The sequence below is a fragment of the Rhinolophus sinicus genome, chromosome 1, assembly GCF_057876585.1.
Source record: "Rhinolophus sinicus isolate RSI-liver-muscle chromosome 1, RSI-T2T, whole genome shotgun sequence".
In the NCBI taxonomy this organism is placed as follows: Eukaryota; Metazoa; Chordata; class Mammalia; order Chiroptera; family Rhinolophidae; genus Rhinolophus; species Rhinolophus sinicus.
The window spans coordinates 127,221,480-127,228,436 of NC_142501.1; positions in this window are offsets into that span (position 1 = coordinate 127,221,480).

Genomic DNA, 6,957 nt, shown 5'->3' on the forward strand with positions numbered 1-6,957 from the left:
GTCCCCTATCACCTCTGCTTTTCAACATAGTGTTGGAAGTCCTTGCCAGAACAATCAGGCAAGAGAAAGAAATGAAAGGTATCCAAATTGGGAATGAAGAAGTTAAATTATCACTCTTTGCAGATGACATGATGCTATATATAGAAAACCCTAAAGACTCCCCCAAAAAGCTATTAGAAATAATCAACGAATATGGTAAAGCTGCCGGCTACAAAATCAACGTACAAAAGTCCATTGCATTCCTATATACTATCAATGAAATCTCAGAAAAAGAAATGCAAAAAACAATTCCTTTTGCAATTGCAGCAAAAAGAATAAAATACCTAGGAATAAACTTAACCAAGGATGTGAAAGACCTATATGCTGAAAACTACAAGACATTTTTAAAAGAAATTGAAGAAGACTCAAAGAAATGGAAAGACATTCTGCGTTCATGGATTGGAAGAATCAACATAGTTAAAATGGCCATATTACCCAAAGCAATATACAGATTCAATGCAATCCCCATCAAAATCCCAATGGCATTTTTTAAAGAAATAGAACAAAAAAATTAATCAGATTTGCTTGGAACCACAATAGGCCCCGAATAGCCAAAGCAATCTTAAGAAAAAAGAACAATGCTGGAGGTATCACACTCCATGACTTCAGCTTGTACTACAGGGCAACAATAATCAAAACAGCATGGTATTGGCAGAAAAACAGACACGTAGACCAATGGAATAGAATTGAGAACCCAGAAATAAAACCACATAAATATGGACAGATAATTTTTGAGAAAGAAGCAAAAATACAATGGAGAAAAGGTAGCCTCTTCAATAAATGGTGCTGGCAGAATTGGAAAGCCACGTGCAAAAGAATGAAACTGTACTGCTATCTGTCACCGTGTACCAAAATTAATTCAAAATGGATCAAAGACTTAAGCATAAGACCTGACACAATAAACTGCATGGAAGAAAACATCGGCACTAAACTTATGGACCTTGGGTTCAAAGAGCATTTTATGAATTTGACTCCAAAGGCAAGGGAAGTAAAAGCTAAAATAAATGAATGGGACTATATGAAACTTAAAAGCTTCTGCACAGCAAAAGAAACCATCAACAAAATAAAGAGGCAACCAACTGAATGGGAGAAGATTTTTGCAAACAGTGCCTCCGATAAGGGGCTAATATCCAAAATATACAAGGAACTCATGCAACTCAACAACAAAAAACAAAAAAACAAAAAGTAAGAGAAGATTACAGACAGCATTATCGAATTAAGACTTTTTTTGTTGAAAAAAATGCAGTGATCATCTCATTAAACATTCACAGTGTGAGATGTGATTTCTCCTTAACCTTGGGAATCAATTCTTCTTGGAAAGCAATTCAAATTACCATAAAACATTTGTAGCTGACTGAGGCGTAAGTTACTCAAGATGAGTTACTTGTAACTCCCTACAACTTCTTAAGAAATTATGGAGAGTTAAAATGGGGAACAGATGAGAGACTATCAACTGAGAGGTGACTTATAGTCATTTTATAGAAGAAAGTTTTGAAACAATCATTCAAGAAATAGTAGAAAATCAAGTGCAGATATGTGGCAAAGTCGATGACAATAAAGGATGCATTTTTGAGACTCCTGGTGCTTTTATGTTTGTTCTTCATTCTGAGTAATTCAAGGTTCCACATTCAAAGACTCTGCTACAGTATTGATGACATTTTATTGCAACTGAATTTATTTCAAAAGTTGATACTGGTTTGGGGTTAGCCTATTCTCAGTCAACTTCCTTCGTAACCAAATTATACTATCTTACTCGTTCAGAATGATGATCTCACAGCAAAACTGGAAACTGCATCTTCAGAATGTCTCCATCTGTGGGGTGGCCAGTTGGGTCAATGGTTAGAGCATCGTGCTCATAACACCAAGGTTGCCGGTTCGATTCCCGCATGGGTCAGTGAGCTGGACCCTCCATAACTAGTAGATTGAAGAGAACGATTTCACTTGGAGCTGAGCTGCGCATCCCACAACTAGATTGGAAACAATTACTTGACATGGAGCTGATGGGTCCTGGAAAAAACACTGTTCCCCAATTGTTAAACAAATTTTGTTTTAAACAGTTTTTTTAAAAAGGATGTCTACAACTTGTCGAAGAAAATCAATCTTAACAGGAGTTATTATCTATAAAGGAGTACAAAAGTCATGTGAAAAACTAGAGAATAAAAAGAAGTGGAGATAAAAATTATTAAACCTCAAAATTCATATAGTCACGAATGAGGTAGAAAAGCGTGAAGCAGAACACTAAAAATTCTGGGATATTGAAGACTGTGCAAGGCACGATGTACTGGAAAAAATTTTTTTAATTTATTTTTACAGGTTAATTCATTGATTTTTAACATGCCTTAATTCATTTCACTGCAAATTACATTTTTGATATACATATTGTATGTCATTCCTCTACTCCCGTTAACAGCAGTTACATTTTTATTTTTAGATTTCGGGAACTAAGGTGGTATTTGCTTCTCTTTTTTAATATTTAAGTTCCCATCATTATTATCACTCAGTTAATCTGTGAGAATCATTCTTTCTGGAAAATCATTTTATTTTTAAGACCAGTTGATATAAAACGAGACTATTAGGTAATAAATAAAAAGGGTGGTTTAAAAATTGCACCATACTCTTAGATTATTAAGTCATATTGTTCAATTTGTAAAATTTAAAATTCCCTTTTTGGAACAGTCAGATGAGATGATTCAAAATATTTTCATAATTCTGATTTATTTCAATCCATATTGATGATGATGAATATTTTAAACTTCAGCTTTTTTCACATTTAAATTGCCTTCCGAATCATTTAATGCAAACAAACAATATAATTCACATGACAAATTTTTAAAAAATTTTCTTCTCAACAGATTCAAAATAAGCATGATAAAACTCAGAAAACTTCCTTCACACAACTGAAGAACATAGACCCTCAGGTCAGTTCATAACATCTGCCTTTTGCTGTGCTCACCTTTCATAATCCTTTCCCATTGAGAATGAGCAGGATCTGTCCCTTGCCTCTAACCCTCAGAATGTGGCAAAAAGTAAAGGAATTTTGCACATGTAAGTAACTCAGATCATTCTGAGTCAATCAAAAGGGGAATGAATCTGAGTGAGCCTGATTTCATCAGCTGAAAACCTTTAAAAGAAGACTGAGCCCTGCTCCGGGAAGTGAGAGGTTCCCCTGGCTGCCTCCTGATGTCTCAGCCATCCTGAGTGAGCGCACATGGCCACGAACCGTGAAGGGCTCTGCCATAGGCTGAATGCTCATGTCATGTCCCCCTGAAATTCATAGGTGAAGTCCTGATGCCCCACGTGAAAGTCTTTGGAAACAGAGCCTTTGGGAGATGATTAGGTCGTGAGGATGGAGCTCTCATGAATGGGACGAGTGCCCTTATAAAAGGCCTAAGAGAGAGCCCTTGCCCCTCTGCCATGTGTCACAGCAAGAAGACCGGTGTCCATGGACCAGGAAGTGGGCCCTCACCAGACACTGAATCTGCAAATGCCTTGGTCTTGTATCATGCAGGGAGTCACGCGGGGTCTCAGCCCCCCTCCCACATAAGAACGGAGGACATGGTGAGGCCAAAAAGGAACACCCATGGAGCCATAGCTAAGGGAGTCATACCACTATAGTCTCACTGGCGGCTGGGTTGGAGACACAGGAAGCAGGAACCACGCTATCCGCAACCTGCCATCCACGTATCTCTGCCAAACAATCTCACTTGCTAGCAATCCTCTTCTCTGCAATCTGCAATCCACACTACATCTGTGGGGACAGAGCCAGGAGTGCAGTTTCCAGGCTCTCGGCCTCACGTGGAAAGGTGCTGGCTCAGGTAGTAAATGGCCATCAACTGTGATTGCATGGCCATTAGCTGTGGCTAGTTGGCCATCAGCTGTAACCAGTGAGCCATTGGCCACTAATATAACTGCTGTGGCTACGCTAGCAGCAAATGGGGGCTAGCAAGAAGATGGTGGCTGAACGAGCAAGAGCGGATTGCAGTTAGCACGGCAGATTGCAGCTAGCAAGAGGAAGTCAGTCAGTTGGCAGAAAAGCGGACAGCAGGTTGCACGTCGTGTGAATCAAGCCGCCAGTGAGACTATAGTGGTATGACTCCCCTACCTATGGCTCCGTGGGTGTTCCTTTTTGGCATAGCCACTTCCTGCGTTCTTATGTGGGGAGCAGGAGCAGAGACCCTGCAGGCTGCCCCGCACGACAACATCCCTTAGAATTTTCATCAGTGAGAAATGCCTGGTAGTGAATCTCTGTTTTTATTTTTCTGAGTGTTGGCACATATTTTCACTTCATAGAGAATTCCATGTTGGTAGTTAGTGTCTTTGATGATATGGAAGATGACATTCTGTTGCACTTTGGCTTCCATAATTGCTGTTGAGTAATTGGTTCTCCAACTGTTCCTTTTTTGAACATAATCTATTCCACACCCTGCCCCCGTCCCCACAATCTTTGGTTACTTTTAAGGTTTTACTCTTTGTTTTGGTTCATGAATCAGGAACAAAGTAATATTCAGAGATTGGAGCTATTGTAGTGCCAGGCCATTGGGATTCATGCCCTGACAAGTTTGCAATGGCCTATTTGTGCCCCGTGATCGTGGAGACTTTTATTTTCTTTCTGACCTCCCATGACCCCTGCAAACGCTTTCCGTCTTAGGCTGTGTATTTTGACCTTGGTGACCACTGTAATTCCTGGCCACACTGAGCCCGGGGAAGTGGTGGTCGTTATGCAGCCAGATGCTGGTCTTTCCTGCTGGTGTTCACTCACGGTGCCCAGAGGGCTGGCTTTAGAATTTGGATGACTGCAGTTTTATCTTGAACTGCACTCCTGTTTAACAAGCTTCACTGGGTCTCTGCAGACGGTGTGCCATCGGGGCCTAGAAAACAAGTGCAGCCGGAGCATAGATTCACTTATAAGGACAGGAGGATAATTATTGCTGCTTTTACAATCTGAATTTTCAACCACATGTGCAGGCCAGACATTTAGTGCAATAAATTCCGTGTGTGAGGCAAACAACTAGTGTATAAGTTAGCTTTAAACTGTGAATACAGGTTGTTCCCTTTTGGTGGTGTTTTGAACTGAAAGAACACGCAAGGGGGCAATGTCTGGAGGGGCCGACCCATGGGTATATCAACAGGCTTTTAAGAGTCACTCCCCACTTTGTAGTTTCAAGTTGGCTCTAGATTTGTTTATTTAGATACACACTGATCATTGATGTGACATCTGAGACTGAAAGTATGGCTTTGACCATAGAAAGGTGGTAGAATTTTATTAACAACAAAGAAAAAGATCTGAGCTTTATTATGAAAACAAAAAGCACACATTTTCTTGGTTTGAAGTATAATAGAAAATCACCTCAATGAAGCTTCCATAGCCCGATGCCCCCAAAAGCAATTCAGAAAGCCCATGCGTGGAGGGTTCATCCTCAAGGAATCAGCTGTTCTTAGGAGGACACATTAAAAGTGTGCTTCAACCTTGTTATAAGAATAGGTGCAATAGAATAATAACAGAGTAAAGAAATTCAGGTTGATTTCGCTGGAGGAAGTGAAAGGTTTCCTCATGATAATGGTTGAAATTTGGAGGGTCAGACTCAACAGATGTGAGGGGGAATTGAGCTCCATAGGTCAGGGGAGTGAGATGTGGGTGGTCTACCTGCTGTCACAGAGGGTTTCAGGAAAGGGGTGGTGCTTTCATTGTTACTAGATCAGAAAGGTGACTGGGCCCCAGCAAGTTAGAGGGGAGGAGAGGCAGGATGCCTGCTGAGTGGAGTTCCAATTCTCCTCTCCCCGACTCCCTGACAATCTTTAATACTCTTTTTTTCTGCAGAAGATTTGTCTCTTCTGGACATTTCACATATATGGAACCATACAGGGTGTGGCTTTTTATGACTAGATGATTTCCCTTAGCATCATGTTTTCAATTTGTATCCTTGTTGTAATGTGTAGCATTACAGATTCCTTAGAACAGCTGAATAATATTCCACTGTGTGCATATACTGCATTTGTCTATCCATTTGTCAGTTGATGGGCATGGATTGTTTTTCCATTTGGGCACTATGACACATAATGATGGTATGAACATGGGCGTGAGATGCTAATTGATTTTCAGGGTCGTGATCATAGACCCCAAACAAGCATCTTGGGTTGACCAGCACACTAGTAAAGTGTGTGTGTGTGTGTGTGTGTGTGTGTATACATATATATATATATATATATATATATATAAAGTGTGTGTATATATATATATAATACTTCTGAGTCTCTATTATGTCCTTTGATTACACTAAATACTGGGTTTTGGAACATAATTATGATTGGGATAACCATACTAGGAGTTGGGGATTGTTTGTTTTTCTAAAAATGTGTAAGTGTGGAAAACAATTGTCATGCAGTTGTTTTGAATCAAAACTTGTTTGAGTCATAAAGCTCCTGAGCTGCTTAGCAGTGAACACACACAGTTGCAAGGCCCTGAACTGCACCCACTCCTGGCTGCAGCTGCCATAGGGATGCAGACATGGACAGTTCATCTGATTGAAACTGGCACGATGAGAAGTCCAGGAGAATGGTTTTAGACTCTTAAGTTAGGATTTGGGACTTTAATTTCTTTGGATTGATAATGCACTAATTAGTACGGAAGGACAGTTCTTATAACAAATATTTCTTCACTATGGTAAATGTATATACCACAGTTGTATGCTGGTGACACCTCATTGAGTAATCTTTTGAGGATGTTAGAGAAACAGAGACCCTCATTGGGAATACATTTTTTAAAAGTAGCACAAGATAACTCGTCTATTCAGAAGGAAGGGCAGACATACAGGAAATGGTAGTTATATTATCACTTATCTTCCAAGACAGAAAGTTTTGTTTGCTGTTGGATTTATTAAGCAGCTAGATTACAGAAACATTAAAATGTCAAATAAAAAA